This window comes from Crotalus tigris, unplaced genomic scaffold, assembly GCF_016545835.1.
Source record: "Crotalus tigris isolate CLP2741 ecotype Arizona unplaced genomic scaffold, ASM1654583v1 scf7180000019364.2947544272:3078424, whole genome shotgun sequence".
NCBI classification, from domain to species: Eukaryota; Metazoa; Chordata; class Lepidosauria; order Squamata; family Viperidae; genus Crotalus; species Crotalus tigris.
Genome location: NW_024097500.1, coordinates 2885677 through 2908197, shown reverse-complemented (window position 1 = coordinate 2908197; position 22521 = coordinate 2885677). Strand labels below are relative to the sequence as shown.

The window sequence follows — 22521 nt, the reverse complement described above, 5'->3', positions numbered from 1 at the left end:
ACAAACAATGGATGGTTAATGGAAATTAACCAAGAAGAGAAGCAATGTAGAACTAAGATAAATTTCCTGACAATGAGAACAATCAATCAGCAGAACAGCTTGCCTTCAGAAGCTGTGAATGCTCCATCACTGGAGGCTTTTAAGATGAGACTGGACAGCCATTTGTCTGAAATGGTATAGGGTCTCCTGCTTGAGCAGGGGGTTGGACTAGAAGATCTCCAAGATCCCTTCCAACTGTGATGAAGTTCTATCTGTTCTAGCATTGCATAAGACCAAAGGCTTAAGTGTGGTGGTACTAGCAGACTTAAAAAACTTTAATTTACTGTCACTGTTAGCCCCCTTTGAGGTTTATGGTGGTATTTATACAACAACATCAATCACATGAAACAAGAAGGGGGATTTATAGTTTGTTTTAAAGACTGCAAATGCAATGTAATGCAAATGGCATGCCTCATGGGCATTTACGTTTAATGGGAAAATTACAGATGCAAAAGATTGGTGGAACAAATTTTAAATTGACTTTATTACATCAAGTGCTTGTTTCTGGTGGGGGTTGTGTATTGTTGTTGTTGATGATGAATTTTTTTCTTGGGTTGTTAGTATGGGATTTCCTTTCTTCCAGATACTAGTATTTTAGTCTATGTTTGTGTGTGTGTGATTGTCTCAGTGCGTGAATGTGGGTGTTTCTTAAATGTGCATATAGGCATAATAATGGCATGCAAAACAAGGTAATACAGCAATGTTTTTCAACCTTGGCAAATTTCTGATGAGTAGACTTCATCTCCCAGAATTGCCCAATCAATCTCATGACCAGAGGACTACCATCAACCCATCTCATAATGTATGGTTAAATAGTTAAATCAATGTTTCTCAACCTTGGAAACTTCAAATTGTCTGGACTTCAAATCCCAGAATCCCCCAGCCAGCATCCTGTTGAAGTCCACAAATCTTAACTGAGTTTCAGAAACACTGAAGTAATGAAAGGAAAAAGGTTGGACGTTATCAAGGTGTTAAGAGCACTAAGTTAAAAATCACAATAGTCAATGAGGCAAACTGAGATCTGCAGATTTTGTTCAGTCATGAAACATCCAACCGTTTTGGTCTCTAATTCAGCAACTTAATGGAGAGCTGCATTTCCCATCACTGACAGCCACAGAGATCCAGGAGGGTTAAGCTTATTATTTCAAATGGTGAATCACGTTAGTAAGGAACAGGTAAATGTATGGTTCTATTCATCCAGAATGTCTGGTACCAGTTGGCATTCTATAGGGAATTCTGGGATTTGAAGTCTGCATATCTTAAAGTTGCCAAGGTTGAGAAACACCGCAGTACAGTAACGGAGATTTTGTAGCATTGCTGGACAAATACATAAGCAAAGTTGCATTGAGCATCATCTTGCGGTAAGGTTTACCTTGTTACAAAGGACAGATCCTTCAGAATTCCCCCATGTCAAAACAACTCTCATTCATACCAGGAGAACAAGAGGTTTTTCTTTGTGCAACTCTCATCTAACACTGTAGAAAACTTTGCTGTAGCCTGCATCTAACTGGGTCGGTGTTCCTTCTTCCAGAGTGATTAATTAACTGGAGTTTAAACCCATACTGAGATTCCTTCCTGTGTCATCCTTGGAGTCTGACTCCAGAATATTACATTTTCTCTGTGTGAGTCCATATGTTTAACCCATCGGAAGACTGGGCCTAGAGTTGGGTACAAATTACCTTTCAAAATTTTCCATTAAGCTTGAGAGCAGAGATGATTCCTCTGAATTTCTCAAGAGGAAAGGGTCGTTTTCCAAGATTTTCTCAAGGATAAAGCTGTCGTTCGCTGTGACCGTAATACTTGTCTTAAAGCCCCATCAAGGAACTTTTTCTCCTAATGTCTTCTTCTGATGCCAAAGGGAAGCAACGGAAGTCAAGGAGGCTCCAGATAAGCACAGAAGTGGATGTACTATGAAGTGCAGGATATTTGCACGCACACCTTGGTCATTACGCAAAACAGGAAGTGCAAGGAAACCCACCATACCTGTGAGAATTTCTCCAAGATTCCCTTCATCTTTCAAAGAAAAAAAAATCAACTGGGAAAACTGAATTAGGGAAACTGCCTGTCTAACGTTCATAGGATCTTTTCCTCGGATTTTCTGAAAGATTTCCAAGTCATGGTAATTTAATTAAGGATTGAGACAGCTTGAAGTCCACCTATTTTTTTGCTGTGGGATTCATTTTCACAGGCGAAGATGGATGTTAAAATCACCTCAGGAAGATTTAACCGCTGTTTTTTGTTTGTTTGTTTGTTTGGTCAAATCAGTCTTGACTCCTGGCAACTGCCTGGTCTAGTTCCTGCTGTTTTCTTGGCAAAATTTCAGAAGTGGTTTGCCATTGCCCTCCTTCCTAGGTCTGAGAGAGGGTGACTGGCCCAAGGTCACCCAACCGGCTTGTGACCAAGGCAGGACTAGAATTCACAGTCTTTGAGTTTCTAGCCTGAAGTCTTAACCACTACACCAAACTACCTCCCATTAATAGCAATAGCATTTAGACTTATATACCACTCCATATAGTGCTTTATAGCCCTCTCTAAGCATTTACTGAATCAGCATATGGCCCCCAACAATCTGGATCCTCATTTTACTGACCTCGGAAGGCTAGAAGGCTGAGTCAACCTTGAGTTGATGAGAATCGAACTGCTGGCATCCGGCTCTTAATAGTTATTTGGCCTGTACCAGTAGCAAGAAACTGCTATTTTTAAAAAAAAAAAATAGGTACATTATTAAAGCAGAACTTCAGGATAAACATTTGAGGGCTATATTCAGCCTTAACTGAGATAGGACTAATTTATTGCTATTTTAAGGAAGCAATTAAGTAATCCAAAGATATTTGCAGTAGAATAGAAAGAATTCCACATTCAGCTGTACTGTATAAAAAGAGCAGCGAAAAGAATGATCCCAATCCTTTTTATCCAGGTGTAAAATGCAGGTAGCTATATGTGAAGACACAGTATGTTGTTCTACTGCTGAAAGACAAATGTTGGATTCAGAATATGCTCAGAAACATGATGTAGTTTGATTTAGTTTTTTTTTCCAATCTGTCTGCCTCTCCGTATGTCTGGACCAATTTTCAAAGTTTTCAATAACACTCCAGTATTAGAAGTGGAGGTCTATCTACCTGGGCCAGTCTGGAGAAGGTTCACAGTTGGGTGACCAACTTCTTGACTCTCGTTGATGAGTTCTAAGAGGGAGACCAAATTCTGCAAACTCAGAGCTTGACCTTCCTGAAATGGCCTATATTAACATCAAGGGGGTGAGTGAAGTATAAACCCATTTCATCCAGACTCTCAGTTTAGCTTATTGAACCATAGCCAAGAAGTAAAATAAATAGAAGTTAAAACTGGTGGTTTCCCTTGAAAAGCAGCCAAGTCTTGGCACATGCCAAAACATAAACCAGATTGCATAATGAGGAGGTTTTTCATAATTTCCTCAGATTAGGTTTTTATTAATGCCTGTCAACAGCAGGTGAGAGGTATTAGCAGCTGCTGGTAGCCAGGCCAGCCCTGACTTCACTGCTAATCTAAAGCCAACAGAAAAGTCTCTTTTACAAGCCTGCTGATTGCAAAGGAACTGGCTTCTGTCTGTATTCAGCTCAGAAAGAGGGACTTCATCTCTGTGCTGAAAGAAAAATGAAAGAGGGTGTGCTCCTCCAGCAATGCCAGTTAAGGGGTTGAGGGCTTGGGGGCTTGGTGGGGGAGGATTTCTCCTCTCAATGCAAATTTATCCAGTGTCACTCTTGGACCGATCAATTTACCCTTTGAAATACATATTTTTTTCTGAATTTCTCAGGGCACTTCACTATATGGTATTAAAGGAAGATATATATGAAAATGATGCTTTTAAAATAATGATTTGGGAAGAGACATTGAGGAAATTATCTACACAAGGCAACAGTGCAAATAAGAATATGGCACTGCAGGAATCTGTCTCTCTGCTGGTTATTTAGCATCTAAATAGCAGGGTTTCTTGGTAGCTTGAAGATGTGTGGACTTCAGCTCCTAGAATTCTCCAGCCAGCATGTTGACTGAGGAATTCTGAGAATTGCAGTCCACACATCTTCAGCTTGTCAGGGTTGAGCAAGACCCATCCATCTACATGGAACTGCTAGGTGAGATATTCCATCATTATGCAATCAAATATCATCAATAAGTTACTGATACGCAGTGATACATCTCTATGCTGGGCCAACCAAGTGATGCTATCAAGGTTTTCTCCCAGGATCTGGAGATTGGAGGACTCAGGATGAGGAAACACAAGCATTGGCTTAACCATAGCAAGAATAAGTGGTTATGAGTCTCTGAATCCTTTGATCCTGTCCAGGCATGTCCAGCCTGAGGAGGCAGTAATCATCTCCATTTCCTAGGTAAAGGAGTAACATTGTCCAAAGACACTTCTGTAGGCCATGTGTCTGGCATGATTATATGCCAAGGTGCACAGAATGCTGTTATCTTCCCACCAAAGTGGTACCTAGTTATCTACTCACATTTGCATACTTTCAAACTGCAGGAACTGGGGCAGGAATGGAAGCTCAGCCCATCACATGGTGCCAGGGTCTTGAACCATCCAGTCAACGATCCCAGTGTCTTAACCGCTGGGCCATGGCTCCCAAGAAACGTGTTGATTGGCTTCAATTGCTTGTGTTATTTATTGTTGCGTCTCTTATTCTGCTGCCCTCTTCTTTTTATGTCTTTTAGATTTCGTTGCATTGCGTTGTATCATTCATTTCTTGCTTCAAACTGTAAGTTGCTCAGCGTTGCTATTGCAAATTGGGCAGCCACATAAATCTAAAACAACAAAGACGGGCAACATGGATTGAATCCACAATCACATGAATTGGAAGGATATGAAAGAGAAAAACAAAACAAAACTGCACACTCCCCATTCCTTGTGTAAACTAATGATCATCAAATCTGGTGTAAGGACTGGGAGAAACTGCAGCGGACTCCCCTTATGAAAAAAACTAAAACTTGGAAGTATTGCACAGAAGGGGGAAAAAAAATACCATGAAAGCATGCCATACAGACAGAGATAGATTTGCAGCAGGGTGTGGAGGGGGGGGGTTCTTTCTTCAGGCAAATTTATAAAAGTGCAACCGGTCCTAATTGATAAATGAATGTTTCCTAAACTTTCCTAAGACAGCCAATTTTGTCAGTTATACTTTATGTGCCAAGTCAGCCCCTTTAGTGTCAATGAAAAATTAACCAACTTTTCTGTGTGGTTAATTGCCTGTGTGACTAATATTTTCTCATATGTATAATCAGGAGCATATTGCTTATCTTCCCACCCAACCCCCCCCCCACCTTAATTGTATTTATAACTCAAAAGATGAAAATACCTGAGAGGAGAATGGAAGAAAAACTGGGTGATGAAGTCAACTCAAAATTCAAGAAAAATGCCACCTTCAAGACAGAGGGGCATTCTTTGGGGGGTCTTTTGGAGTCTTCGTATATAGTGGCTTTAAGAGAGACTATTTCCCTATTCACAAAATGGCAATTGCAGTTTGTTTGTTTGCATTCAAACAAAAATAAAATGGTGGAGTTAGCCTTTATCCTTTCTTCCAAACTGTTGCCCTTCCTCAGGTTACTCTCTATCAGGGTAACAGAATTACAGAGTTGGAAGGGACCTTGGAGGTCTTCTAGTCCAACCCTCTGCTCAAACAAGAGACCCTATACCATTTCAGACTAATGGCTGTCCAGTCTCTTCTTAAAAACCTCCAGTGATGGAACACCCACAACTTCTGGAGACAAGCTGTTCCTCTAATTAATTGTTCTCACTATTAGGAAATTTCTCCTTAGTTCTAGGTTGGTTCTCTATCTGATTACCGTATATGCCGGCGTATTAGGTGACCCGGCGTATAAGACGACCCCCGTCTTTATAGCCGGGCCTCATTCCTAGAACGTCGTCTTATACGCCGGAAACTACCAGTATTTCCGACGTATAAGATGACTCGGCGTATAAGACGACCCCTGTCTTTGGCGCCGATTTCAGCGCTCGCGGAAGTCGTCTTATACGCCGGCATTTACGGTAGTTTCTATCTGTTATTTGCTGTCCTGCCCTCTAGTGCTTTGAAGAAGAGATTGACCCCCCCCCTTCTCTGTGACAGCCCCTCAAATATTGGAAGATTGCTATCATGTCACCTGTAGTCCTTCTCTTCGTTAGACTAGCCATACCCAGTTCCTGCAATCGTTCTACATATGTTTTAGCCTCCAGTCCCCTAACCATCTTTGTTGCTCTTCTCTGCATTTTTTCTAGAGTCTCAACATCTTTTTTATATTATGGTGAACAAAATTGGAGGCAGTATTCCAAGTATATTCACTCCCATTTGAGAAGGATATTTCATCATAGAGGATGTGGATAAAAGGTCTAGAGCTAAGACATATTTTTAGAGATAAAAATGACAGCATAGGTTGGTATTTTGTTGTAGTATTGCAGTTTGCCACCTTTCTAGGTTTCTTAGATGTTCTTAGTCTAAGAATAGGTCAGATGGGACAGGAATGCTCAAAAGGAAGTATCTTTGCTCATTTTAAGTCCATAACCATCCCTTGGTCTACCCAAGGTGTGGTCTTCTGATGCAAATACAAGTAGGTCCATAACCATCCCTTGGTCTACCCAAGCTGTGGTCTTCTAATGCAAAGAGGGGTAAAGTCGAAGCTCCCCGAATGCAAAGAAACTTCAGAGGATCACAAAAGCAAGAAATCCCAGATTTGGATCAATTTGTTGGAGCAAGAAGGATGACCCAGTTTCAAACATCAACGCTGGATAAAGAAAGGGAGACAATGAATTTCCAACACAAAAGTATCATTTTCATTCATCTGAGGAGGGCAAGATTTCCCACCACAATGAAATCCCTGCCTTTATAGCTCTCCTTCAGTTCTGCTCCCTGAGACAGCCTGCTGAAGTTTGCTGCGGGATAGGACCAGCCTGTACATCTCAGCAGGGAAAGAAATTGTAGACCTGGAATGGGATTTATGCCATTTACGGCACATTCTCATGGTCAGGACTGCACTCGAGCAGAAGGGCAACACAGGTGGAGCTCTCCCCAGCTTGCTTTCCATAGGCACCCCTATCTGGATGGCAAGAGAGTCCTCCTGGTGAGACATTGTGTGTAGCCCTTAGCAGTGTGTAGCCCTTAGCGAGACATTGTGTGTAGCCCTTAGCAGTCTGAACTCCCCCTTACAGAGATGGGTATAGAACAGCAAGCTGGAGGAGAAATGCCAGTGGTGCTAGGTTGGGTGAAGACCTGCTTCCCACCACCTGCAGAGGTCTCCTTGGATTGCCCCAAATATTCTCTCCCTTTTTCTTTTAGCCTATGCCTCACTGTGCTCTAAGCAGACAAACTAGGCTCCCTGTGGCTATACTTTGTGGGTTTCTCCCCCTTCTTTTAATAACTTGTCTACTCAACCTTGCTCCCCAAGAGCTTTTCATACCTGCCGTGCAGCCAGCAAGCAAGTTTCTTCCAAGTTGCTCCAACCATCTTCTGCTTCCTTTTCTTCTCTGCTGAACCATTTCATTGCTGTTCCATTGACTGGGGTGGGGATGGGGTGGGGAGGGTGTTCTGTTACACTGGAATCAATAGCTTTGGGCTCTCCAGCCCACTGATTAGCCTGTCAGTCAGAGCCGGAGGGGGAAAAGGAGCATAAATCTTGAAATACCAGGGCCACTGGTTTGAAAAGCAAAGAATTCAGGCGGTTCAGATGTGGGGGGAGGGAGTTAGTGGCCACCTGTTGTTCTCTAACATGTGCAAAGTGTATTAACATCTTTGCTGCTACATGCTGGAAAGGTCACCTGGGTGGGAGACAAGTTTAACTGCTTTGGAATCTTTTAACTTATGATTGTGTTAAAAAAGGAGGAGGAGGAGGAGGAGGAGGAAGAGGAGAGGAGGAAGAGACAGTTTCTGTATCTCAAAATGAGCTGTGAAAGAAAAGATCCTCCCCCCCCCCTTTTTTTTTTTTTTTTCATTGCTATTGATCATTTCAAGCAGCTCTGGGTAATAAATAGGTTCTTTCCCAGCCTATTCATTTTTATCTCAATAATAATTTTGCTGGGCAAAGGGATCCATCACATTAAAACCATGGGGTTTTAGTGACACAGATGTCTTCCAGTGTTCTCCATTTCTGGCTTTCTGACCAGAACTGGTGAACGCTGAAAGCAGAACTCATTGGGCAATTTATTTTCTTGTTCACAAATTCTTGGAAGCTCCCGTTAACTTGTCATTTAGTTAGGTGAATATTTATCCGTTAGTCCTCACAATTCATCCGTGGTATCCAAACCATAAAAAAATCATCTGTTATTGCAACTTTCTGTCCAGAATAGCCATCCCATCACAAACTTTTCCAAGTGGAAGCAGATGAAAATAGAATGGAGGGAGGAAAGGAAGGAAGGAGAGAAAAAATAAGTGAAAGAAAGGAAAAAATGAAGTGAAGTGAAAAAGAAAGAGAAAGGAATAAAGAGAAAGAAAGAAGAAAAAAGAGAAATGGAAAGTGAATGGGGAGGAGGGACAGAGCAAGGGAGGGAGGAAGGGAGGGAGGGAGGGAGGAAGGAAGGAAGGAAGGAAGGAAGGTTTAATGTGTAATAGATAAACCATAGTGGTTTATTCTACCAATCAACATTAAATGGTGCCCAGGTATAATTTCTGAAGCCAGGTTCAGAATAACCCCCCCCCAAAAAAATCCAACTGTAAAAAAGGGGGTTAGAAAAAATTAGCCCAATTCTTGACTCTGAACAGTACCAGCAGTATCCACAGCAAACCTTGTAAGCTTCTGCTTTTGAACATCTTCTGCAAGTCACACGTTCTGACTTCTGGATCAGAAATTTTGCAGACTAAGTCCATGCGTCCAAACCAATTTCCCTGTCAAAACATGTTATTATTCAAACTAACCCAAGAAAACACCCCTTCAGTTCTCTATCTCGAAAGACCACAAAAGGAAGTCTTGTGCTTAGAATTAAAATCCCACACTTTAGCAACAGGCTTGCCTCACTCTTGACTTTCTTATTTAACCATATTTGGGGTTTCCTAACTACTGTCTACAAACTCACCACAAGCCACAAAGTAAATCAGAACAACACTAATTCAGATTTATCATTAGCTTTATTCCATTAAATTAATCCCATTTTTGTGTTTTGTTTTAACCAGTATGATTAGCATTTGACAAGTTGGCTTAGATCTCTCGCGCTCCCTCAAGCTTTTCCACAAGCCACAAGTTGAAGAGAAACTTCGAGAAAGGCTCATTGTGAAGCCCAGATTATTACTGCTACGGGAAACAGCGTCAGATTCAGTTCTTTACTAAAGGTTGAGAGTTCTGTTTTGGTGAAATCTATCACATTCCCAGAGATTTACGCTGCAAGTGTGACTTTAAGGGAGTTATTTTTAAGGAGCCATTGTTCCAAACTCAGAATGAAGTTGGGGTAACTGACAAGAATGACACTGTGACTGAGATAGTGGGCTGACAGCTCAATTGCCTTAGTTTGAATCTCACATCTCTTGTGAACTTGCTTACCCCGTGAAAAAGAACATTGGAAAGGAAAGCTGCTTGTTTTAGACCAAGCCACCCTACTCACCACAACACCCCTGGGGAGAAAAAAAAAAGAGGTTATATTAAGCTAGCTTAAACTCATACCAGAAATTCCTTCACTGATCTCTGAGTGAAATTATAATACTGAGGCTCAGCCTACACATTATGGTATAATGATTTTATTTTGTTTTGTTTTGGCTTAACATAGTTGGGTTGATGATTTTAATCTCTTATTAGAAGGCTTAGAATTGGACCAGATGTGATGGATAATTATTAGAGAGAGACAGACAGACAGACAGACAGACAGACGACAGAGTAAGTAAACCATTTTCTTCTGTTTGATTCGTTTCCATGTTAACCATTAGTTCTGTCTACCGGAATTGTTTGCAATTTTTGCATTTATTACCAAGTTACCAAAAACCACTTGGGTTCCTGTCTACATAATTCCATCCAAATCCAAGTCAGCTTCCTTTAAATACCTGTTGCTCAGGATCAATAGTGGGGAAGAACCTATCCATCACAGGTGACAGTCCAGGATACATCTGGTTGATAACTGTGTGACACTGAATAGTTTGGATCTAGTCCTGGAGGGTTCTTCTTAGATAAATGACTGACTCTGTTCTCACTTGAACTATATTTCTGGCTTCTTTTTAAACAGAATTCTGCTACCCTGAGTTACTAATTTGCTACCTCCTGAATTCATAGACTTCCAGGAGACCCATCTCTGACAATGCGTGTGTGTTCTCACATCCATGAACTGTCAAAGACACAGCAAATTTTACCACTTAACAGACTCTCTTTTTTTTCTAGCTGCAGACAACTTAGTAGGATAATTATTGATTTTTCTAGTGAATCTTTAACCAAACACTACAATGACCTTAGCTTTTGAATACGGTGCCATGCATCTCACTTTCAAAAAACTGAGATGTGAGGAAGACAGTTTATATGCCTCTAAGTTTGGAGCCTGGTTGACTTTTGAGAGATGTATGGTACTTTCCTAGCAGGTCTCATCAGATCATAAAGAATGGCATCTGTTTTGGTCTTTCTCTGACTCAAATATGTTTTCCCCTTATTTGTGTAACATCAAATTTTTATGCCCGTTTTCTTTAGGTTGCATGCCTGTCAGGCATAAAAGCTACATCTTTAGCAATTTATTTATCGGCCAGATTATATCCACCAGTGTGTTTTTATGAGCCTAGATGTTGCCTGCCAGAAAGGAGAGCTGGAAGACCCCTCCTGACCTCTTTTAGCATGGAATGTCATCTGTTGCCATGGGTTGTTGAAGGGCTAGTGGCTGCAGATGCCATTCCAAATTACGCAGTATTAAATGTGATGGAGAAGTTAGCTGAGGAAGGGAAGGGCAAATCACATCATTTTCTAGTATCTATTATGAAGGGGCTTGCAGACTGTTGCTTTCAGAGTTTTAAAAGGTGCACCTGTAGTCTCATGAGCTACCACCATGTTGATTAAGGAACTAAAGCAAACACAATCTAGTGGAGGAAGGTTGGCCCCAATGCAATTTGATACATGGAAACTTACAAGTAATCCTCGACATACAATCCTCAAAGTGAGGATGGACCTCCACAAAACTATTTATGAGCTGGTTTTAAAGTTACAACAACCCCCTCCCCCCATTAAGTGATTGCAGTTTGGGTGCTAGGCAACCAGCCTGCATTTATGGCCATTTTTAGCATCTTCAGTCACATGATAATGTATTTTGGCATTTTATGCCCGAAACTGGTGTTTACTTTCGGTTTCCAGCAAAAGACGCTCATTGGGTTTTAATGGGTTTGTTTAAAGACCAAGACTTCTTTGGAGGAAGTAGTTATTTGAATGAAATTGACCTCCCTACATTGATGAGAATCCTTGAGACAGAATGATTCAATTCTCTGAGTCAAAAATAAACACTGCAGCCCAAACCACTTTGACAACTGGAATCAAACAAAGTCAAGAGCAGCAAATCCAGACATCCCCAGTAAATAAATGACTTGAAGGCATATTTGGCTCATACCAACCTCTCCCCCCTGTTTTCCAAGGCTGCTGAAGTCTGTCAAAACATTCATTCTACTTTTCAAAATAGTTGCTTTCTCATTTTTCCATCCAGTAATTACCATAATAGTAAGATGCCTTTTTATTATTTTTATTTTATTTATAAAGCCTTAGTAAGGCCACACTGCATCCAGTTTTGGTCCCCACAATATAAAAAAGAAGTTGAGACTCTGGAAAGACTGCAGAGAAGAGCAACAAAGATGATAAGGGGGCTCGAGGCTAAAATATATGAAGAACGGTTGCAGGAATTGGGTGTGTTTAGTCTAGTGAAAAGAAGGACTAGGGGAGATATGATAGCAGTTTTCCAATATCTGAGGGGCTGCCACAGAGAAGAGGGGCTCAACCTATTCTCCAAAGAACCTGAAGGCAGGACAAGAAGCAATGGATGGAAATTGATCAAGGAGAGAAGCAATCTAGAACTAAAGAGAAATTACCTAGAAGACTTCCAGGGTCTATCCCAACTTTGTTATTCTGTTCTGTATCCCATTAGAGAAGAGTGAGGGCAATGAGGGCAAAGATTCCTCTTGGAATTTGATTGGAAGGGCATTTCAATGGCCATCAGACACCATCACCACACACCTTTCCTCATGTCTACCTCCAATGGCCCACATTTTCTCCATCATTCTTTATATAAGAATAGTTATCAGTCAATCGATCAATCTCATTTATTGGGCCATTGATCAGCAATAGTTATCAGAAGGGTGCATATCCTCTGACTCTTACACGGTCGTGGTTCTTGGAAGGAGAAAGGAAAGGAAGATTCTGCTCTCCTGTTACCTGGGTGCCTGGAAGGGGCTTCCATAAAACTAAACAAATTTAAAAAATGGAGGGGGAAGAAAGGAAAATTCCTTCTTAACCCCCTCCCCTTAATCTTCTGGAGATCATTTTTTTTCTCCATCAGAAAGAGAATGAAATGTTCATGAAAGAGCCAGAAAGAACAAAAGCATCTTTATTTTGCAGATACTGTATCTCATAAAAGGGATGGGTGGGGTGGATTCATTACATATTTTATTATTAATTAAAGGCTGACAATCATTACAATGTTCCATGATAGTAAATCTGAAACACTCCTTCCAAATGGGCCATCCATCATATTTGGTTAGAATGGAAAAGTGCTTTTCATGAGAAAAAAACAAATCCCTCTTTGTTTATAAGACTTGTATTAATTCTTCGTTTGAAGTTGGTTTACTTTTGTTTTTGTTTTTTAAAAAGGGATAATTGGTCAAACTCTGTTTTAAAAGATAAGTTCATGTGATATGATTAACCCGATTAACTGAATTAACCATTTCCACCATTATGCAATGATTTCACTCGATAACCAAGAAAATAGGCTGGAGTATGTAACATATTAAATCCCAGCCACCCACTTCAGTATTAAAACTAACTGAGCTTTGAATGTTGTTCAGATCCAGTTACAAGAAACCAAATCAATCAATCTTTATAATTGTGGTCATAGGCTAGAAATCAAATACACACACACACTAATTGCACAAAGATAGTTCCAAAAAAAGAAATAAAGATGGTATTTAAGTAACCCAATGAAGCAGATTTATAAATTACAGCACATAAATATGCTTATAATTTTGAAAAACTTTGAAATCAGCTGCTTGAAGCACCAATCACTTGCTGTCTGATTATCATCCCCACTTCAATGATACAGAGTTGTTGTTTTTTAAACAAAAATATTCTGACAGTTCCCTGGCAGGTTCAAAAGCTAAGTAGATTTAACCCTGGTTAGTATCTTGATGGGAGACTAACACAAAATATTAACCATAGTCTAGACTGGGAAGTTCAAAAGAAAATCCTAGAATTCTCCAAAGCACCAGAAAGAAAGACAAGAAACAATGGATGGAAACTGATCAAGGAGAGAAGCAACCTGGAACTAAGGAGAAACTTCCTGACACTGAGGACAATTAACCAGTGGAACAGCTTGACTCCAGAAGTTGTGGGTGCTCCATCACTGGAGGGTTTCAAGAAGAAACTGGACAGCCACATGTCTGAAATGATATAGGGTCTCCTGCTTGAGCAGGGGGCTGGATTAGTTGACCTCCAAGGTCCCTTCCAGCACTATTCTGAATTTAGAATTTATGTTTCATCAAGAAAACTGCATGGACATTACTATCCACTAACTCACTGAGAGATGATCTTAAAACAGGCAAGAAGGATCTTAAGTGTGTCCTCTTTTATCTTCTTTTGAGTTGTGTTTCTTCGTCATTTTAGGAGAGGCTTAGGCACCCCCTGCCCATAGCTGTGAGAATTCCCAAGTGTAACCCTGCTGTCCATTCTGCCTTGATTTCGCCCTAGCATAAAACTGGGTTTTTCTTTTTCCTTTCTAAGGACAAGGTGATCTTTTGTGCGTGTGGGGCCTGTGCTTGTGTACTTGCAAACCTTTAAAAGGAAGAGGGTCCGTGAGGGTGGAACGAAACCCATTCCTTGCCCCCTCGTCTTTTTTTTTTCTTGTTCGGCGGCCGTGGTGAGGAGACCGGAGTCTGCATTTCAACTAAGAGGCTGTCCTTTATTCTCTTGGGAAAAAAGACTGTCTCAAGAGCTGCCAACGAATGTACGTAGTTTATCGGCAAACTCCAGCCTTTCTTTCAACTGTTTGTGTCTCTCGGTGTGTGCGGGAGAAGCAAGCTCTCGACATGTTAGTAAGAAGCCTTTATCCCAGAAGACGCCCCCTTGTTTTCTATGCACGTCTTTGGGGACAATGTGTAAAAGGTCACCCTCTCAGACTGGATATGGGGATACTCAACCAATTAACCAGTGGCCTTCCAGTAGAGGTCTTTAACTAAAGGCGACAAAAGATGTGATGGGGGGATGGGAGTAGGAGAGGGGGTCATCTCATAGCACATACCCTCCATTAAGGAGAAGAGTGAAATGTTTAGACCTCTTCTAGCATTGATTAGGACAGGAGGACCCCTTTCAGCTCCCTGAACCAATCAGAATCAGAATCGGAATAGAGCTGGGAAGGGCCTTTGAGGTCTTCTAGCCCAGCCCCTGCTCAAGCAGGAGACCCTATACCATTTCAGACAAAGGGACGCCCGTCTCTTCTTAAGAACCTCGAATGATGAAGCACCCACAGCTTCTGAAGGCAACTTCTGTTCCACTGGTTGATTGTCCTCACTGTTAGGAAGTTTCTCCTTAATTCCAGGTTACTTCTCTCCTTGATCAGTTTCCATCCGTTGTTTTTTGTCTTGCCTTCTGGTGCTTTGGAAAATAAGTAAATCAAAAGTATCAAACCCCAAGAAAATTCTTCATTTCAAAAGATGAAGTGGTAACTTGGGGTGAACATGGTGGGTGGGGTGCCAAAGACATGAAGATGGAGAAGGTCCCTAACCTGACCCAGATAATCTGCATCGTGATGGGGATCTTCACTTACATTCTAGTTCCCTTCTTCTGTTGGATTTGGTGAGGCTCAGAATCTGAGAATGCTCAGAACATGATCTGTAGAAAGCGTGATATCATGTCTGTAAGCAGGTTGTAGGTAGGGGATATTAATAAAATACAGTTGGTTTGGATAATATTTCAACCAAAAAGAACGAGGGCTGTGCTTAATCACTCCTGACCTGCCTTTAAACTTTGGCTGGAACATGGAAAGGAATAAAGAAACTGAGTTCTCTTAAATACTTTTCAAGATAACTTTTCATATAACACAGTGTTTCCCAAAATTGACAGTTTGAAGAAGCATGGACGTCAACTGGGGCATCCTGGGAGTTGAAGTCCATACCTCTTCAAGGTGCCAAGGTTGGGAAACAGTGAATAATAGAAGCTGTATTTGGAATGTTACAAGCATAATGGGATACGCTGACATGGAGGCAGCCTAGTTATGAACAAAGGCTATGATCAAAGGACTGATTTAGACCGATAAAGTTCTATAGGGCTTAAGTTCCAATTTATAGAAAAGACCTGGTGAAATATGAGTGAATATAAAGGGATATGTAGGGTTGGATGTCTACCTTAAGTTGTTGGGAGTGTGGGAAATTTATGTTATTTTATTATTTTATTTATTTTAAACATTCATTAAGAAAATTTGAGCAGAAACCTCTTTAAAAGCATGTGAGTCTTTTCAGCGAGTTATATCATTGTAAATCTAGAGAGAAAATCAATATTTATTTACTCCTGGAAACAACAGCACAAAACAAAATCTCTGTAATCTATATCTTGGGGTTTTTTTTAGTGATGGGATCTTCCCACACTGTACCCCTCAGCACCATCGTAGTAATAGTACTGTAGTAATAGTAGCAGCTATAATAATCTATACTCTACCCAAAACTTCCAACTACCTGTGTCTCTCTGGTTTAAAAATGGCTTTTACAGCAAAAAGTATGGGGTCCAGATTAACAAAAAGGAAGAAGGATTTGAAAAGTTAAGTGTTTAGTACTGCTTGCTTGGCTTTCCTTCATTCCTCCGTCCTCCCCTCTCTCTCTCTCCCTCCCTCCCTCCCTCCCTCCCTTCATCTCTCCCTCCCTCCCTCCCTCCCTCTGTTCCTCCCTCCCTTAGTTCCTACCTTCCTTCCCCCTCTCCCTCCCTTTCTTTTTCTTCCTTCTTTCCTTCCTCCCTCCCTTTCTCTTCCTTCCTCCCTTCCCCTCTCCCTTCCTCCTTTTGTTTTCCTCCCTCCCTCCCTCCCTCCCTCCCTCCCTTCCTCTCCCTCTGTCCCTTCTTCACTCCCTTCCTTCCTCCCTCCCTCCTTCTCCCTCCCTCCCTCCCTCCCTCCCTTCCTTCCTTCCTTCCTTCCTTCCTTCCTTCCTTCCTTCCTTCCTTCCTTCCACAACTCTTTAAAATGCAGTCTCCTAAAATCTAGTTACACACTCATCTCCTTTTCCGAAGAGAGTTTGGTAAGCGAACGTCTAATGTTAAAACTGAGTTTGAGACTTAGCCAATCTGCTTTCAGTGCTTGGACCTCTGGAAATCCCCCCCCCCCCGGAAGCCCTGGGCCAGGGCTAGTGGGATCAGCAGTGAGAATCCTTTATAGCAAGGCAGCACCAGCTGGAATCTGAACCTTAACTCCCTTTTCTGGCTTGACCAAACATGATAAGCTAACAAAATGTGACTTTACTGGTCCAGCCACTTAAAAGGTTGCCCTTTCTTGCATGTCTCGGGTTGAATCTTGGCACCTCTCTTTCCAAATCAAACAAAACAGAAAAAGACAAAAATGTGCCAGGAAAACAATATCACAAAGACAGCTGTCACCGGAATAAGCTTGCCTGTCTGCATGCAAATGGAAATATACATTCTTCCTTCTCCACCCTTCTCCACACTTTCTCTTTCTTTCTTTCTTTCTTTCTTTCTTTCTTTCTTTCTTTCTTTCTTTCTTTCTTTCTCTTTCTTTCTTTCTTTCTTTCTCTCTCCTTCCTTCCTTCCTTCTTCTCTCTCTTTCTTTCTTTTTCCTTTCTCTCATTCTACTTTCTTTCTTTCTGCTTTCTTCTCTCTTGCTTTCCTTCCTTCCTTCCTTCCTCCTTTCCTTTCTTTTCTCTGTTTTTCTTTTCTTCCCCCCCCCCTCCTTTTTTTGGAGACCAGGTGAATTCTTGTTGCCAAGGTCACCCATTGAGTCACCAGGTGGTGTATTTAATTTAAAAGGAGTGTTAACCTTATTTACACAAAATAGCACCAATAGGCAGGGAAGCCGTAAATCCAGTATCGTTAAACAGCAGGGCGTCTACTTTGCGGCTGGCAGGCTGCCCGTAGGAGGCTGCACCTCGGCTGGCACGAGGCACAGGCGGCTGGAGCTGGAGCCCAACATCCTTGGCAAAGACTTCCACTGGAAATGCTTGCGGTCTGCTCTGAAGGTCCCTGGTTGCCTTTTTGCATTCTTGCAAATATATTTAGACAGAGAGGTGTCCACTCAAAGGAAAACACGTGTTAATCACTTAAAATGCAAAGGGCTTGGCCACCTTCCAAGTTTACATTTCATAAATATGTCCTATAGACAGAGGCAAGGGGTCTCCTAGCTTGATCCTTTAACTCTTTATCCATTCTACTCCATCCTCAAATAGATAGACACATCTACGTACTGTATAGCAGAAGAGACAACAATGTTCCTTTCTACTTTCAAATTCTTATTTTCCTTCTCTTTTCCTTCTGGTGCCCCAAAGTATCATTCTTTCTTTCTTTCTTTCTTTCTTTCTTTTCTTTCTTTCTTTCTTTCTTTCTCACACGCACGAACGCGGTCAGTGAAATGATGCAAATTCAGCATCAAAGAGAATTATTTTCATTTCATTTATTATTAATATACCGATTTCTGGGACTGCTAGATAGCACTATCACCGGAAGAATGGCATTTATTTATTCTTGATCATTTATTCTTGATTTTCTCTCCCAGATTTTTAAATTTATTTATTCTATTTAACCATTTTTGCCAAAGCTTGGCTGGCAAGGTGGCAAAAAGTAGCACAATGCAGGTAAGAGTGGAAATATATGTAAATGATTACTTAAAAATGTAATTCAGACAAACGCAGAATCATAGGACTGGAAGTGACTTGGGAGATCTTCTAGTCTTTCTTCCATCACAGACAACAGATTATCCAATCTTTTGTTGAAAACCTCCAGAGAATGAGCACCCACAAGTTTCAGAGGCAAGCAGTCCCAAAGATTAATTGTTCTTCCCACTGTGGGAAGTTGGCCATGGCAAATTGGCGGTGGGTGGCAAGTTTTCCTAGATCATCAGTGTGACTTCTTTTCTATGATTAGGACAGTCTTTATAATTCCACAAGCCACAAAGACTGAAGGGGCCGACAAAGCTAGAGGGACTCGACAATCCTTCAGTTCCAAGTTCTCCAATCTCTGCAGTTTACATCAGGGGTCTTCAGACTTGGCTCTTTGATGACTTGTGGGCTTCAACTCCCAGAATTCCTCAGCCAGAGTGCCTGGCTGAGGAATTCTGGGAGTTGAAGTCCACAAATAATCAAAGGGCCAAGTCTGAAGATCCCTGGTTTACATCCTTCACTAGCATTAGAGATGCAGAGAAAAATATGTGGTTTGGATTTTATTGTAAACGTATCCCATTCATCCTTCCAGAAGTCAGAAGTGTAATGGAATACATGTAAAGGACGCCATCTGGTCTTTTCTGAACAGAAGTAGGAATAGGGGAGATATTAATTTATTTGCCTTTTAATGCAAACCTGCCAAATTCACTTTTCCCAAACTTACATGCAATCAAAGCACAATTAACTTTCAACAATTGCACTTTTCCCAAGTTAGCAATGCCCTTCTACAGCCAAATAAAGTATATGAAAATGTAGCAGACTTTGATACCAAGGAAGGCAATAACTTATAAACATATTGATAGTATTATAACAATTCGTAAGCAGAAAGGATTTGTCAGGAGGATTTCCAGCCAAAGTAATCTCATGTCTATTCTCTAATGTTAGTCCAAGTCTCTCTCTCTCTCTCTCTCTCAAATTGGGTTACTATGACGGGTGTGGAAAGATGGAAGTTTTACTAGATTACTCTCATATTTAGCTCTTTGATGAACATTTTAGCTACTTTGTTAAGCCTATGTTCTCCCAAATCAGTATGCAAAATAGCTTCCCCCTCAGTTGAAGAAAGCATCGACCCTTTATGAACTGATTGCTTTATTTTGATTCCTGACACTGTAAAATGAAAATGGTGCCAATAATTTTACATTTGTTAATATTTGAAAATTTCAATTCTTTTACCTGCTGGAACTCTTTAATTCATAACACTGCTGAAAGCAAATTATCCCACTTTTGATACCTTATGCAAAGAGCCAGTTCTCTGGAGAAAACTCTACATCATGGAAATGTAGAAGGAAAGAGAAGCAGAGGAGAAGCAGCTTCAAGATAGACAGACTTAGTAACAATAGTGATGGGTGAACCATTGGGAGACTACAAAGACCAGGTTAGGCACACTGACAGCCCTGAAAAAGCAAGCTGAAAGAGCAGGTTAGATCATCATGGAGAAAATCTGTCTATGTGGTTCCTTATATGTTTTAGCCTCCAGTCCCCTAATCAACTTTGTTGCTGTTCTCTGTACTTTTTCTAGAGTCTCAACATCTTTCTTACATCGTGATGCAGTATTCCAAGTGTGGCCTTACCAAGGCATTGTAAAGTGGCATTAACACTTCACGTAATCTTAATTCTATCCCTCTGTTAATGCAGCCTAGCACTGTGTTGGCTTTTTTGGCAGCTGCAGCACACTGATGATGATATACAAAGACCAAAAACAAAGAAATAATGGTCTGATATGACAAATCCCGTCCAACAAGAAGAGACAACTGCAAAAGGCAGCTTTCCTTGAAACAGCGTGCCTCCTACGTTGATGTCTTTCACATATCAAATAAGAACATTGGCCTATCCCAGGTCCCTGGGAATTCGACAGGTGGATACAAATGCCAGATCTCCTCTAAAGATCTGGCTGCCTCTGCAACAAACTATAATAATAATGTTAGCCAAACGTGACGTTCACCCAGCATGCGACACCATGAACCAACCTATCATTGAAAACCAAGAGTTATTTGGGTCACAAGCTCCGTAGAAGTTAATGCCTTGTCTTTTCTTCTTTTTCCCACCTGACCCTTTTTTCAAAGATTGCCTTGGACTACAATATCTGCCCACCTCTTGGCCTTTTCATGGAACAGGATGTCCGTTTTTTGCATATTGGACAATGCCTCCTAATAGGCTTTTCATGACTCCCTTTTTAATTACTAAACTATTTATTCAGATCGTTTACACAGAGAAACAGTTGAAAAGGCCATGGCTTCCTTCCTGCCAAGAGACACATTCATTAAATGATATATTAAAGGATTTATGAACTGGGCCTGTAAAAGACAGAGGATGGGGGCGGGAGGATCCTCCGGCTGCATCTTTCCAAATGACGATTAGTTGCAATTATCTAATTCAGCATAAAAGGCAATTGTGACGTCACTGGAGCTTTGATATTATAAAAGACCCTTTCTTTCGGGGGACCTTTGATCTCCCTTCACTTACACTCCAGGTATTGTTGCTTTAATTGTCTCGTATGTAAATATAAATCAGCGATGAGGGTCCTTTTTTTAATGTTCTAGTCAACATTGTCCCAGTGGGTACATATGGGTGGGTGGGTGAGAGTGGAACAAGGATGGTTTTGAGTAGGGCACCTGCGAAGGTGGGAGATTTCTGATTTTCAGCAGTCAAAAACAAGTGCACAGCTGGAAGATCAAACTTTACATCAGTGGTTCTCAACCTGTGGGTCGGGACCCCATTTGGGGTCGAACGACCATTTCATGGGGGTCGCCAAACAGTGAGTCCGCCATTTTTTCCCCTTTTCCTTAGCTGTGCTACTCCCTTTTATTCTATTGGCTTTTGAAAGCCAATAGAATAGACTCTCTTGAATAGAGCCTAATTCTATTGGCTTTCAAAAGCCAATAGGAATTGTCCAGGCTGTCTCTGCCCTGCTGAGCCCGCCAAAAGTCCCATTCTGCAAACGGTGCTGCACCAGTTGAGTAGTCCTCGACTTACGACCAGTTGAGTAGTCCTCGACTTACGACCGGTTGGGGGGGTCGTGGCATTAAAAAGATTGAGAACCACTGCTTTACATGCTTGCAACTTGCAGCACCAATGGTACATCCAAATCATTTTCTAATTTTTGACAGCCAGATTTGAAGAGTTCTTTGCAAATGATACACAAGCAATACAGAGAGAGAAGAAGGAATGGAAGGAGAGAGGGAGGGCATGAATGATAGGGTAGGGTAGAGTGAGATAAAGGATTAATATTTCTATTTCTTTTGGGAATATTTCAATACTGGAAGCATGAATGGATCACTCATTTATTCCATGCATAATAAAAACAGAATTACACATGCTGAGAAGAGTCTGGCCACTGTGTCTCAGCATGATATCCTGGTCTTACTGTCTCCCAATCAGTCTCCAATGTGAATCCAAAAACTCTCTTGAATTTCTGAATCACATCTGAAATGGAAGTCAATGTCCAGTGGCATTTTTGAGTTCTTCTATCATCGAGGAGTTAGAATGGAGACGGCATGCAATTTTAATTCAGTGTGCATCTGCTCTTAACTGATTAGGACAGAAAGCACCATTCAGTGCAAGAGAAACATCCATGCTAATTTATGCTGACCCATTTTTAATCTGGTAAGTGTACTTTGCGATGTACAGACTTCATCACCTCTACTGCAAAAGGGGAGGATGAGGAAGAAAGAAATCTATTTCATCAGAATAGGTTATACGAAGAGTATTACAATTACCATCACAATAGATCTGGAAGAGACCTTGGAGGTCTTCTAGTCCAGCCCCCTGCTCAAGCAGGAGAACCTATACCATTTCAGACAAGTGACTGTCAAGCAGAGGTAGTTTTTTTAAAAAAAAAAAAAAAACAGATTAAAAATTGTTTAATTTTTTTTAAAAAAAATACAACTTGCAGGGTTTCTTTTAAACCATCTGAGGATTCAATACTGCTTAAACGTCTGTGTGAACTTAGGGCAGGATTTTTCTAAAGTGAGATTGCCGAGGCGTATATGTCTAAAAAAATTCACTTTTAGAGTATAAAAGAAAAGGAATTATGGTAATATCCTCAACGGAGTGGGATGGCTGAATCACAGTTCACCTGCACAGTGACTCATCCAGAGATATGGTGGTCAACTTCTGCTCTGGATAAGCATTTTGGGTTTTTGGTGCAATTTGTAGTTACCACTTTATTGTTGATGCTGCTTGCGTATTTGGCTCCGGGTCCCCTAGAATGTCTTCATTGCTGCAATGTTTTGGAATCACTGCTTTAAGTGATAAAAAAGCAAAGGAAATGTGGGATTTTTTCCCCCTCCTTCATTCTGTAGATTAATAAGGACGAAACAAAAAATGTGGTACAAAGATGCCTATCCAGGCAAGCAATTCCACCCTGTAGCTGTAAGCAATAAAATGACAATATGATACTCAACAATGAGACCATTGTCTCTTGAAAAGTCTGAAAATT

The 22521-nt window shown here is 41.0% G+C and overlaps 1 long non-coding RNA gene across 3 annotated transcripts in view; it reads right to left on the bottom strand.

Annotated features, from left to right (window-relative positions):
• LOC120316405 overlaps positions 1-7578 on the bottom strand; it is a 162585-nt gene extending 155007 nt beyond the window's left edge. For 2 of the 3 annotated variants that reach the window (XR_005558948.1, XR_005558949.1), the window contains exons 1-3: positions 7468-7578; positions 4524-4824; positions 2630-2732 (exon numbers count right to left, since the gene is read on the bottom strand). This is a non-coding gene — a long non-coding RNA (uncharacterized LOC120316405). The remainder of the gene's footprint in view (positions 1-2629; positions 2733-4523; positions 4825-7467) is intronic. The other variant, XR_005558950.1, reaches the window with a different exon arrangement.
• Between the last annotated feature and the right edge of the window lie 14943 nt (positions 7579-22521).